The following is a 17,630-nucleotide window of genomic DNA, read 5'->3' as shown; positions in this document are numbered from 1 at the left end:
AACTGTGTGGACTGTGAGTTTTAAGCATTATTGACGATCATACCTCAGCCCGTTTCCTGGTCTGCATTTTATGTTGTGTTCTTTGCATGGCTATAGGCTTTTCCAGTTATTTTGGTCCCACGTCTCCTAATATGGGGCAGTGGGAACTGAAAATACCCCGAAGAGTTCATCGTGGTATGCATCTATTGATCCAATGCCAGGCTGCTGCTGGCCACTCCTAAAAATAGTCGTACATCCATTGCAGCTAGGGAACCCATTAAGGAGGACACAGCCAGAGAACAGCCTCCCACAGGGGCATCTGCACACGGGTGGGCTCACACAGCCATGAAGCAGATGTTTGGGGTGCTGGCTGCAGGGATGCTGGAGTGTCCTGCGTGTAACTGAGCTGAAAACATCACTCAGGGATCTCACCTGGGCTTGCAGTGCCAGCCTGGTGCTCACACAGCCCACAGTGACAGAAGTCTGCTGCCATGGAGGTTTCTCAGCCATCTGAATGCCTCCGTGGCTGTGCTGTCAGCCTTGCCGTGGTCCAGGCTCTGCTGCAGCCTCCAGGATTCCCAGGTCACGCTAATTCAAGTGTACAAATGGAAACAGCATTTTCCTGCCTGCCTTTGTGGTGACTGTGCCCAGCACCTGAAGGCCAGGCTGTGCTTTTTCTGCCTCACACATCATCACCCTCCGCCTGAATTAACCGGCAAGCCTGGTGATGATGCGTGAGGCCAAACAGAATCCAGCCCGAGCTGCCAGGGATGCCTTGGCTCTGCAGCGCTGACAGGGCTGGAAAAAAACTACAGGCAGAACTTACAAAGTTGGATCCTGCATCACTCAACTGAGCCTGAGCCACAGGAGTGGGCTCCAGCGATGCACAGGCATTGGGGGGGATAAATTGTGGCTGCACCCCAAAACTGATGGCCAGAGGAAAGAGCCAGGCTTTGTGGCAGTGCCCTCAGTACCAGGGGAACAGGGGGGCTTCCTCACCTGCCCGCAGCCCTGTCCTTCAGCTCCTTTCCACTGCAGCATCACAGCTTGGAGCAGGACATGCAGGAGGAGGCATCCTGCTCTTTGTAGTTTGCTTGGCCTCAGCCCTGCCTTGCTGAGCATCACGAGCCCCGTGCCAGGACGGTTCGCACATCCCCACGGCAGGCAGCCCTCCCGGAGCACACACGGCCTCTCTGAGCAGAGAGAAGCCAGGCAGCGAGGAGCAGGGGATGCTCACACCCTCACCTTCTGCACCGGCCGGGCACACCTCCCGCATGGTGCCCACGCCGCTGCGGGCAGCCCAGGTTGTCCCCATGCGCACGCCGGGGCGGGTAACTTTATCCCAAATGTGCTTGTCTAAAAATATCTCACTTCTGTGTTTTTTGACCGTATGCCCAGGATCATGAAAATTTTTCCGTAGGAAAAAAAAAAAAAAAAAAAAGCGCAAAAAAAAAAAAACTTAAACCCATAACATCTTGGAATGATTTGACCACTTTCTTCTTAGGACATTCTCTCCTTTTTATAACATGATGGGGTTTCTCCTGAATTTAAAACATCAATTTGGCCTAACATGAGGGGAGTGTTCATTCTTCCAAACCATAAAGATCTGAGACTATAAACTGTTGTTTCTTAAATGCTTCACGGCAAAAGGCATTCAAAGCATAACATTAACACAAAGTTTCTCTGTAAAACAATCTGGGAAGTGTAATCTCTGTAAGAGGTTTTTTATGCACCATGGCTAATTGTTCCTGACAGTATGATTTTACATCAGGCACTTTTTGTAAATTCAACACCGTTCAGACTTTATAGCAGGTAATATTCCTTACAACTGCTAAAACCTTGACCACGTCTAAATTACTGTTGCAGAATAACGTTAATTTTTGTTTTGTTAACTACAAAACACTGCGACCAAGTTCTCCACTGTCTCGCAGCTTGGACCACTGCAGACACCCTTCTGAAATGCTCCCCCAGCAGAAGTCCACCCTGAGCCAGGAGCAGCTTTTTACAGGTTTTGTGCTCATCGGAGAGCAAAGGGCGTTGCATTGGGCCAGTGCCTCCTGCAGCTGGACACCAGTGATCCCCACTAGCTTGTGGTCATCTTTGTGGCAGAGGGATGGGGGAGACCACCGACATTTCCAGCCTTTGAAGTTGAACACGACTGCTGAAAACCCAAATTCTAAAAGCATTTCAAAAGGTGAGAAGGGTTTCTTCCATGAGAGGGATGGGTTGGGAATGGAAAGATTTGCTCCTGTGGAGCCCATGAGATAAAAAGATGCATAAATAAATGCTTCATGTGCTCAGCATTCAATACAGGAACTTCTGTAATCAGAGATGCAACAAGATACAAAAACTCTGGGCTTCACTGGAGAAAATTTTAGGAAAAAAAAGAAGAAAAAAGAGAAGCAATCCTTCGTGTTGGTGTCTCTTTCACACTCTCACTCAATGGCAGAGGGAATGCCTTAATATGCCTACAACACTCATCATAATTACATTAAGGTTTAAAAAACCGTTACATAATGCACAGTCACTTTCTGAGTATTTGTTACAAGCAATTCTTCAAACCTACAGAACGCCATGTGGAGAAGGTTGGTCCTTCCCTGGCAAAACCCTCATACGGCACCACTCGAGGACATGGGGACTAGCACCACGAGAGCTCTTTCTTCTGCTCTGAAGGTGATGGGTTTTTACCACATCTCTAACCATTGCCATACTGTTCTGCATCAACTTTATTCTCATCCATATCCTAGAGGTCAGCTTAGACAGGAACTGGGACTGTGGTCCAGCCTACTTTGCCAGGCTGAATTACCTGTGCATTAGCTCTGATTCATATGCACATATACACGTGAAAAAGAACTCCTTTCGTCCAACTCACTATACCTTATAAAATATGGGTTATAAAAACTTTATGGAGCCTGTTCCTCCAAGGGGCTCATTCCAAAGCGCAGTACGCAAGGCCCAACTCTTTTATAGCATGGCAGAGAAAGGGCTCAGTCTATGCAGAGCACCTCCCATGGATCAGAAACAGGATCGGGCCTCCAAGCAGACCACACAGCCTTGACCGGGTTGCTTCAGGGGCAGCAAATGAATTTGTGTCTGAAGCAAGCTGACAAGTAAGGAAACACTAGTCCTTTCTACCAGGAATTCCTCCGCACCCCACCTATGCTCCATCCCACCACAGAAGTGGAAAAGAAGATGGCGTGCATAGAGCAGGGGCCTTCCACAAGAGGCACCCAGAGCACTGCCATTTCCAGAAGTGCGCCCAACCTTCAGCAGTCCTTGTGACAGGCAAAGGTGTCTCCAAGGTCTTTGTCTCAAGTGGCTTCTCTCAGATCTGATGCACTCACAGCTGGTAACTAAGCTGCAGAGCATCACTGGGAGTAGAAGGACAGCCCCTTTCTGGAAGGGAGAATTGGGCTTCCGAGGATGATGACCTTGATCTGTCAGAGGCATCCCGCTGTCCTCCCTGCTTGGAAGTTTGGTGTCAGCTTTGTTAGCCATTGACCATTACTTCCCCTCGGAGATCTAACAAATAGGAGCCAGCAGGTGTTTTTGCAGATGCAGCTGCTTCTAAAATGCCACCAATCGATTATGAAATTCTTTGAAAATCTCTAGTGCAAGTTGAAGTCTGTATTAAAGACTCATTACTGACTTATGTCTTGGGGTTATTCCGGGATAACTAAGGCATTTATTTCTTTACAGATTAGATTTGGGTCCTATTCTGCAGGCAAACCAGTTCAAACTAGCAAATCTCCTCCAGCATATGATTTAATCCCTCTACTTTTCATGTGACTCCAGCTTACACGTGACTTTGCTGAGGGAGGCTGTGCATAGGCACAAAATATTTCAAACTGTGATCTGTGGCAAAAGAAGAGAAGGCCAGCCTTCCTCCTCAAGCTCACCTTTCTGTGGTACCCATAAACAGAAGGCAATCTCACAGTGCAGTCTTCAGGATAACACCACGGACAAGTTACAGGGAGTCGCAGGTGCTGCTGCATTAATGTGCTGTTCTAGTGTCTTTCTCTCCATGTTTAAGTATTACAGAAACTCTCATGCTATATCGAGCTTTACTTTTATCATTCCCAAACCAGGTTCTTAATTTAGGGAACCTGGACAAGTTCTCCCTCAGATTTATTTTACACTTGTTCAGCAAATCGGTTTTCTTGGTGTGTAGCTGAATTATTCATTATCCTTTTTTTCCTAGGACGGAGAAGTTATTAAAAGGTTTCTTTCTTGTATAAAGCATTTTCATGTTTGAGTATTAATTTTTAAAATCTGCTGTAAATCCACCGTACTTTACAGTTGTTTGCCTTGCCTTTTTTAAATTTATCATTAAAGCTTGTGAGAATGCATGCACGCACATGTACATAAGCCTATCCCAATAGATGCCCACATACTCAGTCCTTATCTTTCTAGTCTGATACTTGCTCCCCTTCCAGCCTACATCCCAGCAGAGAAAAGCACCAACACGTGCATTGTGTGCCTGCCTGCACACATTCGTTCAGACCTATTTTTGTTCAGAAACACACCTGCAAGTCTGCTAAGCTGATGGTGGACACGAAATCTCTGCAATGTAGGCAATGAAACCAATGCTCAGTCCTCTGCAAGGCAGCATGCAAGTGTCCTGTTCCTCCTAGCTGCTCCTTCTGCCCTGCGTGCCCCCCTCGGCTGGGGAACGGGGTATTTAAAAGTTCCAGCAGCTCCATGAGGTCACTGCAGCTACAGAAAGCTGTAAAATCTGCCTGGGTTGATGGTTCAAGCAGCCACAGGTCTTTTTCATTACCGAACAGATATAACCCTATGAAATTATTATAATAATAACATCATTTATTTCAACAGGGCTGAAGGAAAAAAGCTTTATGATGGTGTTTTATATGCAACATGTGCACTATAAATATTTCCATAAAAACATGTATTAAAATATAAAGTTGGCAAAAAGAAATCAAAAGTCAGGGAAAAAAAAAAAAATCCAGTTAAACAAGCATTAAACCATAAGCCATGGAATAGTGAATAATGAGACCCTGCCAGTCATGGCAACAGGCCTTTCTTTCTTCGGTTTCAGCAACTTCCAAACACAAAGGCATGGCCCAGCTAGCCATGGAGAAAGCCCTTGATAGCCTCACGTGCCATGCTTCTCCAGGCTGTCTCTCTCCTTACCACTGTGAAACTATTCTTTTCTTTCCTCAGCTGCAATTGCCCTTCACACGGTACCTGTTCCAAAGCTGAAGGAAATACTCCTCCTCTCTGCTCTGCGTTAGGCGAGGCGGCTGTACCCATATCTCTGCGCTCCCTCTCCCTCCTACAAAACACAAGGGGCACAGCAATGAGTCCCTTCCAGCTCCAATCACAACAAAGGTACGCAAAGTCATGTATCTTTTACTGGCTACATATAAGGAGCTCTCAGGTACCAGAAACCAGGGCTGAGGAAGTCCAGAGTAGCTGGAGCACCTGGCTGCTAGGCTGCCACCACCCAGCAGGCACTGTTTGCACTAACGAGCACCCTCACAACAAAATCCCATTTCCCAGGCCAATTCTGCTGTAATATGTCTTCCCCAAGCTAACTTGTCAGCTTGGTTTGTCTACAAATACGTTCACACTTGGAAATACCTCCCTTCTGCGAGCACCGATCCATTAAACATGCATCTCTCTGCTTTCCCCATCTTGCTCTCTGCACATAAAATAAGTTCTTTTCTTTTGTCCTCAGTAAATGCCTATTCCACGTTTTTGCATGTTTTAAATATTCACGTATATGAAAGAAGCTGTAAAAACACTGCGTGGCTTATTTATTATTTAGTGTACACACTTTTTCCTGCAGAATACCAAAATAAAAAACATTTTAGTCTCCTTTTTTCTTTTTCTTTGTATTTTATTTCCATTAGTCTGCTCGTTAAAGTTTAAAAAGTGCTTTGTTTCTTGACAGTTGGGATTTATGTGTCTTTCTGCCAGGGAATGTATTTGTACCTGCTGACACGATGGCAGAGGTGGGGGAGATGCTGCGGGAGCTCTTGGCTTGTCGTGTCAGGGTCCGCGCTGCCACGGCTGCTGGAGGGGCTCTGAGAGCGCGAGCTTGTGCTGACCCCAGACTTTGAGAGAGCTCCGAGTTCAGATATGAAGCCGACAGCTATTAAAGGATTAACAGAAAGGCATTTTAGTGCTGACAATAAAATCTCTGGGGCAAATATTGCCACATGTCAATCTTTCTGCAGCAGTCACCACATTCATATATTTTAAGGCCAGCTCAAAAAGACGGCTTAGGATGACCTCTTGAACAGCACAACCCCAAGAACATCATGCATCACGCAGAAATATCTCCAACAAACCCGTAACAACTGTCTGAGTTGCGGCATCTCTTCTGGAACATCAGTTTTGATGTAAAGGCTGCAACAGATGGAAATCCACTGTGTCGCTCAGGAGGTGGCTCCAGTGGTAAATCACCTTCAATCCAAGTTATGTGCACTCTGCTTTCTGTTATAGTGGCACTGCTGTAGCAGCCCACAATTATCTCATTCACTCCAGAAATTACTTGTACAGAACAGCCCTGTACGGTTGGAGCCGAACCTGGCATCAGAGAGCGGTCCTTAAGTTTTTCAAGTGTTCACTCTGCAGCAAGAACCTAATAACCTCTAAAGCAAGTCGGAACAGTGCCACTGAAACACAGTTGGAGAAAGAGTTTTTCCGTGTATCTGTACAGCAGACGGAGTAGTGCAAGCTACCCCGTGTCACCATCACCAGTGTGTTTCAGCCCTGACCCAAGGAGACCACCCGTGGGGGCGAGGCGCGGGCTCTGGCTCCGTGGCACCTTCCCAGCTCACCCCGGTGCTCGTGCTGCTAGCGGCGCGGCCAGCTGGGATGCTCGTTTCAGCAGCTTGGGCATCTTTCCATTAGGAACTGGATTGAAACCAAGAACTCTTTTCATATAGGTCACTCAGCAGACATAACTACCAACCTGGTCTGGATTCAAATGACTGTCCCGGTGTGAAAAGACCTGGATCTTGTAACCAGTGCCATTAAAAAGTGACTGTGGTGGTTTTTTGGTGTTGTTTTTTTTTTTTTTTTTGAAGTTCATTGCTCCTGGAATCAGATGGCATGTTCCGTGGGACAGGCTTTAGGGCTCCAATGATACATGGTGAAAGGCATTTAGGAAAAAAGATAGGCAATAGAGCTAGTTCCTAGCATATTTATACACTATTTTATAACACGGGAGTTCCACAGCACGTTGTAAAGCACCTAGTACCTTAGAGGTGCTATGCAAACACTACACTTTTATGTATTGCAGAATATAATCTTGTCTTGGCAGGGAGCTATACTGGGTGAGTTAAAATACACGTATAGTACGTTCTTCAGGCTGCTAGCACTATTCACACCCACAGAATTTCAATATAATTTCTGTGCCAGATTTTGAAGTTTACACATATTTGTGCACACACAGTACACAACCATAAAGATTAAAACCCAACCTGCTCTTCCACAAAGAAAATAAGTATTTTTCCTCGCTTACCTGATAAAAAGGAGTATGATCATGTCAGGCAGTTCACTTGTACTGATATGAAACCAATCTGAGTGGCTAAATCGTGACTTTACAGACTTCACTGACTTGAAGATGGCCTTATTAAATGCACCCAAAATGAAGGAGAATTTTTCTGTGGCCACGTCCTGTTTTCAAAGAACAACAGGCATTGTCAGGGAGATATCCCTCACTTTTGACTTTCTAATTTGCCTTGAGCTATTGATGACAGGAATTTTCAGGAGTCTCCACACTAACACATTGTTCCCAAACCATGGCAGAACGCTTTGCATTGTTAAATGTTAATGGCAATCATGTCACTGATTACTTAGGGACCATATAATTATGTATTTAATTAACGCATAGGGATTTTTAGAAGGATGTCAGGAGCTCTGGGTACTGCTGCTGCCAGTGACCTCCTGTGTGTTCCTCAAAATCCCCGAAACCCTCTGCGCTGCTCCAGGCTCCCACCCACAGGTGGGAAAATCATCTTTTTCAATATAACCTTGTAACTAAGGTATCCCATTGAATCTACACAGATCAAAGCATTTGTAAGTGACTGTGGCCCAAGCCTAGCAGGGCTGAAGCTCCCCTTTGGTCCTCAGTTTATTAGCTAAGAAGCACAGATAACAGCCTGCCACCCCGCTGCCTGCTATTAGGATTGTAAACTCAGGGATTGTTTCTAATTATGGGTTTATAGTGGTCAAGTCAGTAAGTGTAATAATAATGAAGTGCTTCCTAGTTCTCTATGCAAACATGCTAAAATATTGCTCTGAGTGCATGTATGTACACGAGTGTGTGCCCCTGAGTGTGGTTTTGAGCATTAAATGCTATAAAGGGAAGGAAGGACAGCATAATGCTAGAAGACAGAAAGAACAGAGAAACACAAAGAGCAGGATTCTGGAACATTTCAGTATCCTGTTGACTCATAAGATTGGAGCAGACAGGTACAGCCCAAAGACAGCGTGAGCTAAATGTGGGCCAAGCTCTAACACACAGCAGGAATGTCTAATTTTAGTCTGTCCAGTTTTGGCAATGTCACCTTTAATTGCATGGCTCATTTGAATTGTAAAACACCTTTAAAAGCTAACTAGTAAAAGGAAATAGGCCATATTTTCTAGAGTAACCGTCATATTCAATTTTAACTGTGACGAAATCGGTTTTAAGCACTTTATGTACATTATGACTTCAGTTATCAGGGAGAAAACACAGCCTGCAAACACACATGCAGATGTTTCAGTCCTTTAATTGAGCCTGCATTCAGATCTCTTTGGGGCAGTGCTTCTACAAACTTCTTTATGTGACCCGCAGCGTACGGCCTGTTCCCAGCTAGCAAGGGGCAGATTTTTGTGCGTGGCAGTGAACTGAATTTCAGATTTGCACACGCAGGACTTCTTGTGCTCTGTTCGCTCAGAGCACCAGCCCAATTACACCTGCTCCAGTACCCACAAGCAAGGCTGCGTTTGCAGGGCATGGGGCATATGGAACAGCCGTGTTGCAGGGAGCTGCATCCTCTATGAGTCTCATTTTCAAAAAGCCAGGCCTCAAAAGGTACAAAACCACGTTGTGCTGTCAAAAATCTGGATACTAAGTAAAAACAAATTAGTGACTAGATTGTTGTGAGAGTTTAGGATTTGAGGATTTAGAAAAGAAAACAAAAACAACTGTCTTAGTGGAAAAGATGATTTTCTGAAACCCTGGGCTGAAGCTAACAAACATTTTTTCATCAGCTTCAGACAGGATTGTATCCCACATTGAATACACAAAGCAATTTTCAAAATCTGTGGTTTTGTGAATGAAACCCAAGTAGGCACCCAGTGACACCTCTGAACGTGCACGAGAAGACATTCGCAGCAAGCTGCTCGCGGTCAGCAGAAGGAGGAAAAATGCTGGGAAGTGCATTTGAATAACACTCACAGTTCTGAAATAATTAGCTGCCATCCTGGAAGCACAGCTGCGAGGACCAGGCTACTTTGTTATGACTTCCAGTCCTGATTAGGCAGCCCCCAGTTCAGAGCTGGTTCCCTGCAAGCACCCCCTGGTTCTGCACAAGATGGGCTATGGTCAGAGAGCTGCAATTGCAGGAAAAGTGCTGTGCAGCTTTTGCAAGAGAAAAATCCTGCTGAGCAGATGATGGAGGTGAATATTTAAGGACTTTGCCACTAGCATAACCTGTGCTGCCACCTGAAACACACTTGACAAAGAGTGCTTTTCTGTTGCTCCTGATTGTGCTGCACACATAAACTATCAAATCTTCCTGTAGAAATAGCTCTCTGCCTCCCTCTAGAGAGATTTGTGTGGCAGTCACTCCCGTAAAGCTGCATTTTCCTGCTTTTGTTAGCGTGCAGTCAATGGGCTTTCAACTTGCTCTTTAGGTCTGCCTAAAGCAAAATTAAACCACCAGCTCCTAACTAAGGGGGACAAGAGCACAGCAGCTGAGCTCTTCTGTCATGTTCGGGCCCATACATGTCACGAGATGGCTTCTCCACGGGCAAACCTCGTGCGCTCACCAGAGGCCCAGCACAGCTCAACCAAATCCCTGCCACAGCCATGCAGCAAACAACATCTGCCTGTTGGTACTGGGGATTTAACTCTGCCCATTAGCAGCTATCCCACTTCCTCAACTGTATTTCATTACCCAGTGTTACACTCAGGTGTTTTCTCTCCATTCCGGGTGCTCGTTGCCTTGCCACCTGAGGCCTGCTGCTCTGCAGGCTGAGCGTGGAAGCAGCCCCACATTTGTGCCTTCGGTGTGCTCCCTGTGACTGGCTCAACGTGCAAGTTTCGAACTGTGATGACCGTGATTGTTCATGCTAACAGGTGGCTTTTACAGAATAGAATAGAGAAGGTAGAGAGTACCTCAGCGCAGTGAAGAAGGGCAGAGTGCTGACAGGCACAGGAACCGCTCCCCTGGCAGTCGCTCTCCCACTCCAGTTAGCTTGGGACTGAAAATACAGGCACTGCTCTGCCAAGCAACTGCCTGTCCAGGTTGTAATTGGGGCAGTTAGCCAGCATTTCTGTAAATTTCAAAGGTGAGAAGTCCTCTCTGAGCTGGAGAGTGCAATGGAGACTGAAGCTCCTCACAGGGCCCTCGTGTGGTGCTGGAAAAGGTCGAGCAGGAGAGCCCATGGCAGCAATGTCCCACTGGGAAAATGCCAAGGTCGGGTGTCCCTCCTCCGAAACCTGCAAGACAAACAACAGGAAGCATTCCCTGCCCTGGGTTCAGGCTTGGCAGAGCCCTTGCAATGAGGAAGATGAGGAGGAGGTGGGGGACGGGGGGGGCAGGGGCTCGTCCCCTGGGCCCTTCTTGCTGCTGTGGCACCATGGTGCCCACCTGGTGAACACACTGGGAGACCAAGGGCTTTGCTCTGCCCCAAAGCAGATTGTTAATGACCTCATGTTGAAACCCAAATGGTCAGAGGAGAAATCCATGCCAGTGATGGCCCATAAAAATCTGGGACCAATTTAACAACAAGGTACAGAGAAAAAGGAGCGAGTTTCCTGGGTCAGCCTCCTGCCCTTGTGTCAGCAGAAGCTGTTGCGATTTATTTGGCACACGCATGCTGGGGTGTGCATGAGTGTCAGTGGGGCACGGCCCGCGAGCCAGGCAGGAGGACCACAGCAGCCGTGGTCCATCCAGGAGACAAGGTCTCCAGGACCACCTAGAAGAAAAGACTTTGAGCAGCTGGAATTGGCAGCTAATATTTTCCTTGGGGCTCACATCTCTCTGATGTTTAAAATCGAGGCCAGGCTTGTGTTCCTGTGTGTGAGACATGGGTGTTTACGGGCAGGATGGTAAAATGATCCTGTGGTTGCATGTGGAAAGGCATTTTGGGGCCTTCTTGGCTTACACAGGTACCATGGTAGGTTATCCTGGAGTGTGTTTCTGATAGCATGTGGCAGTGCTGGAATGGGCAGGGGTTCATCAAACTCAAAACACTTTTTTTCCCCTTTATTCCAGAAGAGAGGCCCAGGAGGTGCGCTGTCTGTGTGTCTGCTGTCTGCCCTTGTCTGCACTCCGTCCCCAAAAGGACGTGTAACCAAAAACATCCCCTCTGCTTGTCCTGGCTTCACAGCGTGCTTACAGGCTCACCTAATTTTAGTCTTCAGAACTCTCCAATGAACTCAGTAGACCTACTTACACGTAAAGTTTATGCCTGTATCTATACTTTACAAATGCCTCTTGAATGCATTTCTTATTAGGAATAATTGTTCCAATAATTTTAATAATCAATTCCTGGCCTGGGGCTTTCTTAAGTATTTTTGTCGGTTTTGAGGATCCTTCATACTCAAAATCCAAAGTCTTCTCCTGAGACATACAAGTCACTTTTATCCTCCTGTCATATATCACTTCCTTTCTGAGGTGCCCAGAACTTGATGCAAGATCTTAGGTGGACTAAATTCTATTCTTTCCCCTTAAGCCTAATGAGTCATTAAAAAAGGCAAGTGGGAAATAGCTAGGCAATTAAAATACAGAATACGGAGAAAAAAAATTAAAGTAATGCATCCTTGGACTGTAATTTAGAGAATTTATTAGTCATAAAACCTTGATGAGTTATTCTTATGACAAAACCTGTAATAAGAAGGAAAAAAATGATAAAAATACCAAACACATTTGTACGACAGCAATTGTAACAAGTATGGGAAATGACAGAACCCTCCTTTGGAAGGATTTGGCTTCATAATTACAATCACATGGATATCTTTTAATGTCATTGTTTGGGTAATTTATTGTTAATTTTGTCTTGGAACCTTTTTCGCTGAAACTTACTTGCATTTTATCTTTCAAAAATAAACACGGCTCTTGTCTTCTCTGAAGCGAACTGCTGGGAGTTGTGCAACCAAGTTCCATAAGAAAACCAGAAGGTAATGCAATGAGCCTGCCGCTAAGCTCTGGAGCATTCCCTCTCTGTGGATGAGGTTTGCAGAGGTCTACAAATGTGATTTATTTTTGGGTGGGACCCCACAAAATTTAGCAATTTCACGTATATGGGAAGGGCACTGCAACAGTGTCTAAACAAAAGCAGGCAGATGGCCGGTGTGAGTCACTGTGAAAATAAATAACTGGGGTTCATCCAGCAAAGGAGAACTCTCCCATTCAATTACATTCCCGTGGGCAGCAGTGGGCTGCAGGATCAGACCTGTGAGTGCTGAGGACAGATTCACACAGCAGCAGCAATGCCTCGGCACGCAGCGTGCCACCCCGCGGCCCCAGCCAGGCGGTGAGCACGGCGCTGGGCAGGCAGCTGGGGCTGGGGCTGCAAGCACTGATACGACGGTCACACCACAGTGCAGCCTGACAAATTCCAAGCTTTACTTCGATTCCTTGATGGCGGTGCCCTCCTAGGCTTAGGTGTTGTGTTACAAGCCTGCACAAGAGAGAAGGGGCCGTGGCCGAGACGAGGGCAGGAGCAGGGACAGCCCTTGGGAAGGACTTGCAGCTCCTTTGTACAGTATCTGGGGCTACTTCATCTGAAACGCCGCAGGAAGCAGGAAAAGAAAGATTTGAATTAGAGCCTGCAGATTGAATTTCAGAATTAGAAACCAGATCCTCCTGAAATCCCACCTGCAAACAAACTCCGAGCACCGCCAGTTCTGGGACTAAGATTTAATGTATCACTTTTACCTAAACCACTGCCCCGTCTGCATTTCCTCCCCATTACATTTCGTTATGCATCTCCCCAGGAGACAGACTCGGTGTCTGATCCATGTTTCAGCAGCGAACGGTCCACAGGCAAACAAAAAATAGCGAGCAATAAAGAGAGGGACCTGCAGCAGCGGGTAGTCAATAATACATGCTGCCGCTTCGCCCGGCTAAGTGACAGTGTGTCTCCATTGCGTGTGTCAAGGCTCATTTCATTTCCCAAGCAGCTAGTGTCCTGACAGGCGGGTGAGTAACACCTATGTGGTACTTGATGTATTTAATGGGTGTCTATGAGCTGGTGGGAGCTGGGGTCCTCCCAGAACCATATGATCTCTGCCAGAAATAAACATCCGTTGGAATGGAAGGGCTCTGATAGGCACAATCTGTTAGCACCAAATTGAACTGTCACCCTTGTGTGTCACGTTCATTTGGCTGATTAAGGAGATATTAATCTACTCTCATTGTTACAGTATCTGTCATCCTGGGGGAAAACAACAACAACAAAACAAAACAACAAAAACCAAACAAGGATATGCAGGCAGCTTTTCTGGATGTACATGCACGGAGAGGGGAGAGAAGAGGTGTGCAGAATACAAATGAAACTCGGATCTGCTACAAATACTGAACCAACTCCATCTGACTACAGAGGCATGTGTAGAGCAAATGGCAGGGCCCGCATCAGGGCTGGTTGCCCCTCAGAGGCGGCGGGATGAATTCTGTATGGTCAAATTTTGTCCCCTCGGAATACAAACATATTTAGCCATCTGTAAAATGGGCACGATAAGGTGTGACGAGAAGGCGTTTCTGATACCGTGTTTCTTTGTTTCAGGAGTCAACATCAAACACCTTTGTTGCTATCTTTGCTAAAGGAATGTAAAGACACCATTTATTTTTGCTGAGTGGCTTAAAAGCCGGAAGCTTTTAAAATGGTGAACAAGCCTTGCATAAAAGCCTTTTTTGTTCCTCAAATGCCAGGACGTGTTTCTGAAATCTGTGGCACTGAATGCACGTAAGCTTACCCAAAGCAAACCTACCAGTCAGGGAGCAACTCTGAAAGAACCTCAGCTTTTTGGCCAATCCTTCTCCAGCCTCTTTGCACCTTTCTTGCCTGTTTGCCTGCGTTTCCCCCACCGAAGCAACGTCCGCACCCTGCTCTCAGCACCATCCTTTCCACCCTTGTTACCAGCAGCGACTACTCAGGGATACTCAAACCAAGGCTGCCAGGAGTGCCCAGCACCAACGCTGAAATAAATGCTGAAGGAACGCTGATGTTTGGCCTGCCAGACCAACAACTGGGCCAGCTGAGGAGGCTCTGGTTATACTGGATAAGACTCTGGCTCTGGTTATACTGGATAAGAGGACTTACTGCGACCATGAGAGCTAGGTTACAGTTTTGGAAGTCAAGGTCAGACTCCAGAACAGTTGAAGATGCCGTATCTGCTATGAAATAGCAGTGCACTGAATGTGGTCTGTGGGTTGAGAAGAGATTCCTCCAGTTCAGGGTAATTAGGAACACTGTTGTTGACTTAGAGCAGCACGGAGTTAATGAGAGTGAACACTGCCTACAGATCTCCCCAGAGAAAATTGTGCAGGAACAAGCTGAGCAGCTCTAGCGTTTGTGGGTACAACCTCCACTGTCTTCCACTTGAAACTCTAGTAAATAAATTAAACTTTGGGGCGGTTTCAGATGGAGGTAGTTCAGGATACCGATGCCATTGCTGGTTAGCAGAATCCCTTAATGAGAGGCAGACTGCCACAGCTTTTATTTAAGAGCACAGCTGCCACTAAAACAAGATTTTAATGAATATGCACACACACAAAATCTCGTCTGCATAGGTTCTTACTCATTTTTGTTCTGGGAACATTAATACAACCTGAAAAGCTCAAGAATACATCATTAAAAATAAGCTGCTAGTTCTACACTTTCTTGGATGAGAAAATGTATGCTAAGCCCCTCCACCCCCCCTTACTTTTGCAACAGTCCTCATAGTTTATGTTTGAATCGATAACTATTTTAATATGGGGAGTTTAGAAAAGTTTGATTCAAATTCCTCTGACACAGTTCCATCAACATCCAGTTATAGAGCCATTCTGCATATGACTCATTAAATATTTAAAAGATTCCTATTATTGAATTAACTATTTATTGATTTATAATTTAAAAGATTTATGCTTGGCCATTAAAAAAAATTCCAAGCTGACTTTCACTTAAAGAGATGTCAGGTGCCATTTGCTGCTAGTGAATGTCTAATGTACCCTTTTCACCCCTAGAGTGAAGAAAGGACAATTACTCAAGGACCTCTGGTTCAATATTCATACTGTTTAGATGCTGAGGTCTGTGGTTGCTTTTTTTTCCTGCGGCATTAGGTCATGCTCAGCAGCGTCTATCCATCCCACAAAATCTGCGCCTCCGTGGAAATGCACAGCTTGTAGTTTCTCTCCTGTTACATTTATTGATTTGCATCCCGGATGAATTTTGCAACCTTTATGAGGCTTGCTGATTATATTCTTGTTGCACTGATGTTCTTACTGAGGTCAGAAATGCGAAAGGATAAACACACTGACACATGCATGCACATACGCGCACAGCTGATCCTTCTCGTCTGTCACCAGGAACTGGTTCAACAAAGCTTTCCAGATTGGGATCCGTGCCCCTGGAAATTAACAGGCCTTTCCAAAATTAAGGATGGGCTTAAGAGTGCTGCTGAATCAGGACCACAGAAATCAAAATATACTCTGAGCACTGTAGCATTAATTCCCAGCTTTAAGTCCAAGAGTTATCAGGCTATTGCTTTGGTCTTTCTGTAAGGAGCTGGAGTAAAAAATACTTATATATTGCCTTTATTTAGCACCTTTAATCTGGGCCTCAGAAACTGCTTTACCAACATTAATTATTTAAATCTGGAAGAGCCCCCGAGGGGTGCCTATTATTATAATACTCCTTTTACAAATGAGTAAACTGATGCACAGGAAGGTTAAGTGACTCACTGAAGGCCACACAAAGAGTCCACCCCAGAGCCAGCTATAGCCTTTCAAAGAGAAGGAAAAAAGGGATAAAACAGAATAAATGTACTGTCTGCCCTAACTGTACAAGCTCAAGATATTTCCAAATAGAGACAGGACTACTGGGTCTAAAGGAGGAAAAAAAAAAAAAAAAAGGAAAACAAAACATGGGAATGACTTTTTTTCTGTACACAGCTAGTAAGGGTCTGCTTCAGATAATGATCTCTCACTGTTTGTTTTACTTTTGACTTTGGGGACCTAAGTTTTAGTGATACACATTTTTCTACAACCCATTCTTGGCTCTCTGTCAAAACCACACAGAGTAATTAGCACAGGTCTGTCAGGCAAAACTAGAGCATTGCGCTGTAGAAATGTTGCTCCAGTTTCTCCAATCTGTGAATAATACATACAGATTTCTATGAATTGAGAAGACCGCTTGCTCTAAATGGTAACAAGTCAGTCTGCCAGATAACTTCCCTAATGGTATTGCCATGGGTTAGGGATTAACCCTAGGAAAATAATTTTTGAAACATCAGACACAAAACTGTAATAAGCTGAGTTAGAATTGAGGTCAGCTCAAAGGAAAAAAGGTAAGGCTCAGAGTAGTGAGCAGCACGCTTATTCACTACCAGCGAAACCTAGATCCCGAGCAGGGGGTTGGAGCTGTTCACAGAACAGCTTTGCAAGTCTTTCCTCTTCTGACCCCCTTGGAAAATGTCAGTGCATTCATTTTACGCACTGCCATCCCCACTGGGGAGGAGGTTTGCTCTGGAGCTGCTGTGCGGGCTGTGTGGGACAGGGCCTGGCAGGGCTGGGATGCTGTGACCTGGCTTCCAGCAGAGCAGCCCTCACCTGGTGCCCAGCATGATCCGAAAAAGCGTGAGCAGGCGGCTCTGCTTTGAGTACAGGAAGGGATGAAGATTCGCCCCTCCAGGGACGGCGCTGACAGACAGGCTCCTTATCGGCTGTGTCACCTGTAATGGACTGGAAACTGAAAAGCCCACAACAAGGAGGCAAAACGAGCGTCTGCCTCTCTGCAGAGCAGCACCTCTCAGGCACAGATAAACCACCTGCCCTGCCAGCCCCGATTAGGAGCTGCGTGCTCACAACTTGTTGGCTGCCCAAGGCAGGAGAACACACAGCCCTTGCCCTCGGGAACATCCCCAGTACCTCGTCTTGCAGAGCTGTGCATCGAGTGGGCCAACAAATCCACCACGGGGCAGTGACAGCTCTCAGACACGGCTGATACACTGCCACAGACCAGAGCCACGGGCCGTTCCGCTGTCTGTGCAGATTTCAGATGCTTCTTGAGACTTTTCTGACAAACCTGATTCAATCAGGAAACCAGCTTTTCAGATGAAGGCTCCTGAGCTGCGGGCAGGTGCCGGTGATGCGCAGACAATTTCATTGCTGTCCTTACCCCTCAAGGAATGCCATCCCCAAAGGCAAGTGCTTCCTCGTGCTCGCAGGCTATGCTTGACCTAGGATCCAGAAGTTGCTGGC

At 46.1% G+C, this 17,630-nt stretch overlaps 3 long non-coding RNA genes across 4 annotated transcripts in view; 1 reads left to right on the top strand and 2 right to left on the bottom strand.

Annotated features, from left to right (window-relative positions):
- Nucleotides 1–1,474: 1,474 nt before the first annotated feature.
- On the bottom strand, nt 1,475–10,478 carry LOC119713415 (uncharacterized). Its single transcript, XR_011804637.1, has 4 exons — nt 10,340–10,478; nt 7,475–7,629; nt 5,938–6,097; nt 1,475–5,275 (listed from the first exon to the last, which is right to left on the bottom strand). It is a non-coding gene; the product is annotated as an uncharacterized lncRNA (long non-coding RNA).
- A 32-nt stretch (nt 10,479–10,510) lies between these two features.
- LOC110351224 (uncharacterized) lies at nt 10,511–12,303 on the top strand. The gene is made up of 2 exons (XR_002398345.3): nt 10,511–10,640; nt 11,442–12,303. It is a non-coding gene; the product is annotated as an uncharacterized lncRNA (long non-coding RNA).
- Nucleotides 12,049–17,630, bottom strand: part of LOC106014371 (uncharacterized) — a 109,147-nt gene continuing 103,565 nt past the window's right edge. Inside the window, exons 9-10 of one of the 2 annotated variants that reach the window (XR_005260631.2) lie at nt 17,548–17,625; nt 12,049–17,454 (exon numbers count right to left, since the gene is read on the bottom strand). This is a non-coding gene — a long non-coding RNA (uncharacterized lncRNA). Of the gene's footprint in view, nt 17,626–17,630 lie in introns of both variants that reach the window. The other variant, XR_001185632.5, reaches the window with a different exon arrangement.

Source organism: Anas platyrhynchos, chromosome 22 (assembly GCF_047663525.1).
Source record: "Anas platyrhynchos isolate ZD024472 breed Pekin duck chromosome 22, IASCAAS_PekinDuck_T2T, whole genome shotgun sequence".
In the NCBI taxonomy this organism is placed as follows: Eukaryota; Metazoa; Chordata; class Aves; order Anseriformes; family Anatidae; genus Anas; species Anas platyrhynchos.
Note: the sequence above shows the minus strand (reverse complement) of the source record. Positions and strands in the feature narration are given on the sequence as shown.